Here is a 9,693-nt window from a genome sequence, read left to right on the forward strand (position 1 = left end):
TTGTGGTGCAATACAAACCTGGTCGACTCAACCAGAACGCCGACGCCTTGTCTCGCATGCCGATGCGGTCAGAGCCTGAAGTGGAAGACACCGAGAAAGACTTCCTAACGATACCCGCGACCGGCACTCACACCCGTCAGGGTCTACAGGAACGGACCGCCCCATTGTGCGCCCCCGCCCCAGTCGCCCGCGATGGCTATGTCGTGGTCCCAGCAGAGGAAGTACGGGCCCTGCTAGGCCCCGAGAGACCGACAGAGACGTGTCAGCGCACGACAGGTAGTGGCACAGAGGGGGAACAGCGGGTATGACTGGGCGGAAATGCGGCAACTGCAGGCGGACGATCCCGAGTTGGGTCCGGTGTGGCGGGCGGTGACGCAGGGGGTCCCTCCCACTAAAGTACAGTTGAAAGAAGGAGACCCGAAGCTCCGCAAGTTATACGGGCAGTGGGAGCGGTTCCGTCTGCACCAACAAGTACTGTTACGGCGCGTCAGTGATCCCCGCGACCGGGAGGAGGTTCTTCAGCTGGTGGTGCCCACGGCCCTGCGACGGAGGATCTACGAGACCCAACATGAGGATGGGGGACACTACGGGGGACGAGGGACGGTGGATCTGATGAGGCGAAGTTATTACTGGATCGGAATGGCAGAAGAGGTGAAGAAATGGGTGCAGCAATGCAAGCGATGTGCATTAGCCCGTGACGTGTTCCCTAAAGCCCAGGCCCTGATGACCTGCACTAACGTGACGGCATTCATGAAGGAGTGTGTGAAACTGTTGGCCTAATGTGTGACTGTCGATATATGTATGAAACTGTTGGTCTCAGGACCGTATTCATGCATGCGTTAATCGGTGTTCCATTAAATTAACTTGCAGAGGACTTAGCAAGTTCAAAGTGGGGGGAAATGTAGCACCCTGAATATGTGACTATTATTCAGAAGTGCTGACTTGCCTTTTATCTCCCCTTTGTGCACAAAGACATATTAACTAGTTTCCATTGATATTCCCTCGAACAATGACGCAGGTTTCTCCTTCTCTCACCTGCTGGAATATGGATTATAAACAGTAAACTGAATCATATTCTATCCACCCAGTTCTTCCTGTGGGGCTAGTTGGCGGTACCAGCAGGGGGCGGCGGTGGCAGGCGGAGCGCACGAGAGAGGCATAGAGGGAAGCAAGTCAACTGGAACGGAAGTGAGGAGAGCCAGCCTCTTCGACATTGGACTTGGACCTGGTCGGTCGTGTCTTGAAAGAGCCCCGTTGTGGATCACGCGGGTGAACGTATTGAACTTGAGTATATTACGGGTTATACTAGAAATATAAGCGTAGTAACGTGTTGCATTATCGTAGAAGAAAGCGGTATCGCCAAGAGTTGGCTTATGTTAAACGATATCCCCTCCAGTGAGGTGCCCAGCCAGCGTGGCTTGAAGAGGACCGGTGGTTAGAGGCACCCTGCGTCATTGTATGTTTGATTGATTATTATCGCGCGTCAACCCAGCACCGGCAGCCAGCAGCCTGTCTTCACCGGCGTTCTACATCTGCTCTGCACCGGCGGTCGTCAGCCCAGCACGGGAGTTCGTCCCGTCCAGCAGAGGTCGCCATCACCCAGCACGCGCCTTCAGCCCGCTACTGCTCCCTCTGCCCCACACCGCTTGCTAGCGCCTGTGACGAGAGCGTTCGACGCCATCTTACCACCTGGACAGTGGTGGTGCGGCGAGGCCGCCATCTTGGTTGAGTACATTAGCGCTTCGGTGCTCAGGATCCTATTGCACAGTACACAGTGTGATGCGGCCTACGGGCGAAGCTAATGTTGCTAACTACAGTTCATAGGGGTACCCCATAAACATTACATGCCGGCATTAGTATAGGACTTTTGTTTGGTAAAGTGGGCCCACCTTTTTCATTTTCTTTGAGTGTGATAACGTGTTTGTTCCTTAATAATATTTTCCCATCTAATTAACCCTTTCCCTGTGGGGAGGTTACCGACCTGTTGTATTATAAGTAAAGCCTTAGAGAGGTATTATCACTACCATATAATTAAAGCCTGAGAGAGGTATTATCCCTAGTACTAACCCAGACGTGGGTGATGAGTCAAGCACATTGAATTATACTATACTTGGGTCAGCAATACCTGGTTCTATACGGTGTGGGTGTATAATCTGAGTGTCTATAAGGTATTGAGTTACAAATTGGGTAATAGTAAGACTTCATTCTATTTGACCCATTGCTACTAAATCTTTGTAACTGACCCGTATAAGTAACGATAAAGAATTAGATGGGAGTTCTGTGTGCGTGTCCATTCCTGAGCTTATGAACAACTCTTTTGGTGCGGGTAACGTTAATACCATTAACCCCTTCCTATCCAACTTTTCCCTTTTTACTATAAGGTTTCTAATGTCACTGAGGGAGGGTACTGCTTGCGGGAGGAACTAAGTTATTTATTTACAATTCAGTCACTAGGTGTGGGAGGGTTAACGGAGGTATTGGGGGAAGTGAGAGCGAGTTGGGGAGTACTGCTGACCGCCCTGGAAGGGCGAGGAAGACCAGAGTACCAGACCAGGTTGGTAAATCCCGGGCCCCATCCACTCCCACTGCCAGCCTCCAGTTGACGCTCCAGACCCAAAGACGAAGTCAGACGGAGCTCTACTGTGTCTCGCTACCCAGTGGCTGTGCACACCCGTTCCCACGAAGCAGGGATAATCCACCCTGCTACAAATAGAATAGATATATGTAGTAAGCATATTATGTGAATAGAATAGAAGTACTTAACCCAGCAATCAACTCTAAACCACGTTGACAGACAACAGATAGAAGATGGTAAAAAGCTGATCCATGGCCTCTGTGCTGCACGTAGAACAGTCACTGCAATCTTGGCCAAGACCCCAAGACATCCACCACCTTGGTCAACACTACGAGACAACCACTCAGAGAGATGGGGGGGGGGGGTTAGAGAGTTCCCATGTTTGTAGTGGGCGGAGATGGAGCAATAAATACATGTAGTGAGCATATGCATACATGGTGACAGTAGAATCACAGTATATAAGAAAATTGTGAAATTGAATAATAGATAGAACTACTGCAAGCGTATGTATACAGGATGAGATACAAGCCAATAGCTCAGGGCTGTATGCCCCGGGGGGCAGGAGAAACCACTCAGAATTGGTCAGGCCAGAGCAGGTAAGGTTTCATAACTGCAGGCCAGACAGAAGGCGGTATGAGGCTATATGGGACCGGTTGAGACAGAGACAGAGGTTATAAAAAAGCAGAAAAGCAGACATGGGAGCAAATAGACATCCTAACTAAACTAGACAGAATAATCTAAGGGTCAGTCCCCGACCAGGTGAGATCAGGGTTGGTTGAAGGAGAGAGAGAAAAGATGGGTCTTAACCTGTGTAGGAGCCATTTCATTTGATTTAATAGTTTTTGACTAAATAGCGCCGCCACTGGTCACCTCGAAAAATGGCACCATGGTCCTCTATTAATTATGGCCCAGCTGTGTGTAGACGCACGCCAGACGAGAAACAGATTTTCAACCGATCGCTTGCTACATGTGCATCTTTGATGGTGAATAACACCATGTTAAATCTGTGGGGTAAGAGATTTCACTCACTGAGTTCATTCACCACCTTATTGAGATCAAGTTTAAAAAAAATCTAAGCAAATGAATAAAGGGAAGATGATTAAACAGAAGGATTTGTAGATACAGTAATAAATGATAATCGATTTTAATTATGAATTCATATTTGACCTTGAACTTGACCTTGACCTTATTATGGCCAAATCTGTTATGGTTTGTAAACAACCCCCACAGCACGGCACAGACAGGTAGTTCAGAGTTAGCCAAAAACCAGGGCGTATTTATTTCCAAAACAGAGAAGAGCAAAAACAACAAAAAGCATAAGGGGAGAATGTCCTTGGGCAGAGTAGGCTCTGCGGCTCTGCAGCTCGGCTCAGAGCAGAGACGGCACTGTGGCGTTGCGCCTCTGACTCTGCGGCTCTGCAGCTACTTGGACATCCACTCGGGAAGGAACAGATCCACTCGGGGAGGAACAGAGAGAGAGAGAATGTCAACAAACGAGCGTATGGAATACGAGGCAGTCCAGTATTATTAGCTGAGTCCAGTACTAACACAAGCGACACATCTTCAGTGTTTACCAAAACACACAAAAACAGAAAGGTCCCGAGTCCAGGAAAATGCGAGGAAAAAACAGAGCATCCAAAAAAGTACGTTTCCAAAACTCACCAAGGCGCAATTGCGCAAAGCGATCTACGAGGCACAGATCCACGGATGGCAGAGAGGAGCAACAGCGGTGACTTCCAAAGACGTTCTGGAGACAAGACGGGGAACAACACGGGAGGAAACAAGCAGCAGCTAGTGGTAAGCCAAAACGACCCGACACAGAACGTACAGAACCCCAGAGTATATAAGGGCTCCACCGAGCTGATTTGAAACTCACTTCAGGTGCGTGAGGGCAATTGGTACCTGGAAGCGTGCGGTATTGGACCAATCCTCACACATCTATGGATAGGGAAAAGGCTCCTCTTTCCAATGGCAGGGTTGAATCTGGATTTAGTCATTTCCTTGCGGTTTTTCGATAAAAGAGATATAATTAGAATTTTTTCGATAAATTCGTATTTCCGATAAATCATATAAAATCGGTAAAAATGAAAATATACACTTTGACTACTGTTTTGATAGGGTTATGGTCTTTACTCTTGGCTACACAAAAATTCAAATAATAACATTAACCTCTTAACATCCAAGGGCCCTCATGTGGACGATTCGCGATGCCACTTGGCCGACCTCTAGTGGCTCGGGTGTGCATTTCTTTTAATACAATATATAGATAGAATTAAAGCCCTATTTGTTGCCTGTCGATTGCCCTTTCAGGTGAAAAAATCCGTTCAGCGGTTCTCGAGTTACATGCCAATATGTGAGGCGTGCCCCAAAGTACACATTACCACCCCCGACTCCCGGGGCACTAGCTCCATCAATTATTTGGCGATCTCTAAAATCTTTGCACAGGGTTGTAGCCAATGAGTGTGGCTTTCCAATGATATTGGGGATCTAATACGGTCTCTATTGATCGATTTATGATACAAAAAAAAGGGGGGACCTTACTTAACGAGGGATTTAAAAGCTTCGACAGAGCAGGCGCCCCTGACGACGGCAGGTAATTTGTTCCACAGGTAGGGAACGCGGTAGATAAAGGCTCTGTGGCCGGCGGATTTCTTTTTAACTTCTGGAGACTAGACGGTTATGCTCCTCCTCCCTCAGAATTTTCACATAATATGAAACTACAGGTTCATACCTTCAAAATAAGCCATCAATTGTGAAATTTGAGCCGATAGTTTCCAATCAATGTCCTATGAAACATTCTTGTAACATTCTAACAAAATCCCAGTACAGGGCTTTGAAAGGAATCAAGTGAATTCAGCTATTTGATGAAAGGACTACACTCCCAGAATTCAATGTGATCAAACTCTAGACCAATTCAAACCTGAACAAAGGCCCAGTTTCTAGTCTGTCGTTCCTTTGTTATTCCAATGACTGGACCCAAGAGGCCTAGAGTGACACACACAAGCTAGATAGATAGAAGTTTACCTGAATACATTACTATTATTATTAGGGATGTCCCGATCGCATTTTTTTTCTCCCGATCCGATCCTGATCATGTGATTTTGAGTAACCAATTTGATGCATTTTTGTCAGAAACTGGCAAAGCGAGACAAGCCTCTCTGTTGCCTCAATAGCCCCGCCTCGAACGCGGTGGCTCACATTACATTCACCCTGAGCCCCTGTTTGCACATTAGTATACATTTACAGTGTTCGACTTACATAATGATTTCTCTCCTCCACACTGCCTGTGGAGCATTTTTCCCTATTGTTAGGTTTTAGTGAGTTTTTCCTTACCTTCGCATGGGGTATGTCTGGGAGTGCTTGCATTCTTTCATTTATTTGCATTTATCTTAAATTTTTTGGACCTTATGGTGTTCTTGTTCTGTTCTTGACTTATTGTTATGTTTTCTTCTTAACTTGTTTAAAGAAGACCTGTACGGCCCATGGCATTAACGTGTGTTGTCGGGACTTATAAATAAATTATATTTGATTTGATTTGCTCCATTTTGGTCTGAAATGCCGACAATAATCCTCACAAAGCAAATAACGACATACTGTAGATCCGCGGTTAACAACAGCTGAACAGCAACAATTAAATGCTCCACACTGCAGACACAGACTAAAACATGAATGTCATCATGACAAAAAAAGCATACCGAAAACACTCATAAACCAGCAGCCAATTAATTTGAGTAAATCAGGACTCACCACTTCGCTGTTGATGAATGTCACGTCAGCAACAAAAACCTCTTGCGTTGAACAACGTTAACAAAACTTCGCCAACCGGCTAAATCCAAGAACAAACAAAAACTTTCGCCAACCGGCTAAATCAAAGAACAAACAACAAATGAACCACTCCGGTCCGCTGTTCATTTGCGGGCGCTGTGGATGAAAATAATTGCATCCACCGTTGATGGCTTCAGTGCTGTTCCCCTCTCCTCGAGCGTTCTCCCTGTGGTCAAAATGCTTCCAAAATGCAGCTTTCCCAGACGCATTGGGAACTTTTCAAAAGCTCTCCCTTTACTCTTTTATCTGTCTGTTAGCTTATCCATCTTGACTCAGACACGAGGCTCTCACCCTCTGATCTGATGACAGCACTATGTTACGTTACGGCGCTAAAAAGAAAGTGAAAGCAGCCGTTTGTTCTGGCAAATTCTTCTGCTCTGTGCGACAATAAATAAATGAATGATGATATGTAATTTAAAACCAAAACTAAGGCCTCAGTATGAGTTTAAGACGTGAACATGGTCATGTTTGTTGAATAAAAAAAATATATAATAATAATTTTGACTCCCGATTTTGTTTTCCCGATCCCGATCTTCTGAAAATCATGTGATCGGCCCCCGATCCCGATCACATGATCGGATCGGGACATCCCTAATTATTATTATTAGGGATTTAGATAGAAATGTACCTGTGATGCACAAGAGAGAGAGAGATAGAGAGATACAGAGACAGAGATATAGACAGAGAGAGAGACAGAGAGAGTGAGATCCTCCTGATTAGCTGTTGTCCTGTCATGTATACATGTCATGATGTCATGTATGTTGTGTATGTCATAAATGTCACTACAAATTGAAAATGGGGAACAGATAGCTTTACAGCAGGGGTCTCAAACTCAATTTACCTGGGGGCCGCTGGAGGTAGAGTCTGGGTGAGGCTGGGCCGCATCAAATATTCCACACAAAAAGGGTTTCAAGTATTTATTTCTATTTTTATGGAAATGTATGGTTGAAACATGCAAACGTTCAAACGCACACACACTAATAAGCATTGGAGGCTTTTAACCAGGGCCAGAGTGGGGAAATCATTCAGGCCAGGAAATATAGTGCGAAATATAGCCCCAGTCAGGCGACTTTTTAAGCAGGGGGTCCCCCACCAGGAGATTTTGTGTTACAATGACTTAATTTCCTGCATTCTGGTGCAGGAATTGTTTTATTTGTACCCTTTAAATGCCAGTGTTTGTGATGACATGACAAAATATCATCCAGCGGGCCGCAAATTGGCCCGCTGGCCGCGAGTTTGAGACCCCTGCTTTACGGAGACACACACACACAAGTATAAAAACAATCGCTTTTTCATAGTCATACTGGCCAGCAGCGTAACTAGTAAGAGTAGGTAAGGGATATGTACAGATATAGATATAGTAACTAGTAAGAGTAGGTAAGGGATATGTACATATTATAGATATTAGTTGAGCTTATAGGACTAGATATTACAATCGATAATCAGCACTTTTTTGAATGGGGTAGTGGTAAAAGCTTCACTGGGGTCTTCAGGTGGGCACCCTCCTTCATTGGTGTTTCGTTGACAGGCCCACGACACCTCCGAAGGGCTCAACGGCAACACCTGGCGTCCCAGGTGTGCCCCCCTCTGCTTTTACCCCTTGATGGTCATTTTGCAGCCCAATTGGGGTCCTTTCTCTTAATCCATAGCCATCTGCTGCTTCGTTCGGCAGCCTCTGACAGTGTTTTGACAGCTTGTCGGAATGCCTGTCCTCGCACTCCCATCCCCTTAAGAAGCTTGGTTGTGGACATGGCAACAAATCCTCTAGAACCAACCTCCACCGGAAGCACCTGGGCACGCCAGTCGCGTTGTTCTGCCTCGGCTGCTATGTCGGAGTACTTCAGTCGTTTACGTTCATATGCTTCACCAACTGCAGCCTCCCATGGTACAGTTAGTTCCACAATGAATACAGACTTCTGGGAGGTTGACCACAAGACCAGGTCCGGCCTGAGGTTAGTTGTAATTATCTCAGGCGGAAAGATTAGTTTCTGGTCCAAGTCAACCTGCATTCTCCAATCCCGGGCAGTGTCCAGGAGGGTTGCCTCCACTCTTGCAGATGGCTTTGCTGGTATACAATACCCAACATATGCACAATTACCATGATTTCACTGTGTTTACAGTATAGTGTATTTTAGAGAGAGAGAGAGAGAGAGAGAGAGAGAGAGAGAGAGAGAGAGAGAGAGAGAGAGAGAGAGAGAGAGAGAGAGAGAGAGAGAGAGAGAGAGAGAGAGAGAGAGAGAGAGAGAGAAAGAAAGACCTGTACCTGACTGTTCTTCATAATTTTCTGATTGCACTCGCATTGTTTATGTCCTTTGTATGAGGCTTCCTTGTGCAGTTCAGAGAAAGTGAGAGAGGGAGAGAGAGAGGGAGAAAAGGGGAGATAAGGAGAGAGAGAGGATATATAGGGAGAGAAAGAAAGAGAGATAGAGGGAGAGAGGGGGAGAGAGAGGGATATAGAGGAAGAGAAAGAAAGAGGGAGATACAGAGGAGAGATGGAGGGAGAGAGGGAGATAGGGAGATATAGATAGAGAGAGGGAGAGAGAGAGGGAGAGATAGAGAGAGAGAGAGAAGATAGAGAGAGAGAGAGAGAGAGAGAGAGAGAGAGAGAGAGAGAGAGAGAGAGAGAGAGAGAGAGAGAGAAAACTTTATTCTTTACTAAAAACACACAAGATGCAACTTAAACTTTCAACATTAAAATATTAAAATAAAAAAAAATTAAAAAAAAAAAAAGTCTGGGTGTATCAAACAGAGAGACACCGGAGAGGCACTGTAGTAACCTTAGTCCTGAGAAGAGCGTCTCTGTCTTCACCTTTCCCCTTTTGGTACAACACAACAGGCCTTTGTGCGTGTCTGACAGACTCCAGTCAGCACCCATCTCGCGGATAAAACGGGCCGCTTCGACAGCCGACCCTCCTCCTTCATCCTTATCACGTAAGCTCCTACCGTCCACCCGTCGTATATCATATGGCCTCGATGATGTCAGGGGCCGAAACCAGAGCAGGGGGACCGAGATGCACTCTGGACCGGCATCCTCAGTAGACAGTTTGTAACCCTCGCCTCCCCGTCCGAGGCCGCCTTTTCCTTCTGGTTCAGATGCCGCTCCAACCTCACCTCCCACACCCCCGTGCGGAGACTGGCAGCCCCAGTGACTTCCCATCGAGCAGTCCGAGTCGCGAGCTCAAAACCCTGATGAAACCCATTCCGACCATAAGGTAGAAAATACCCAGCAAAGTCCGCTTTACCATCACCCTCCGAGGCTGAGCCAGTAAAATGTCTATACCGCCGTAGAACGT

Source organism: Notolepis coatsorum (assembly GCF_963971535.1).
Source record: "Notolepis coatsorum genome assembly, chromosome: 9".
NCBI lineage: Eukaryota > Metazoa > Chordata > Actinopteri > Aulopiformes > Paralepididae > Notolepis > Notolepis coatsorum.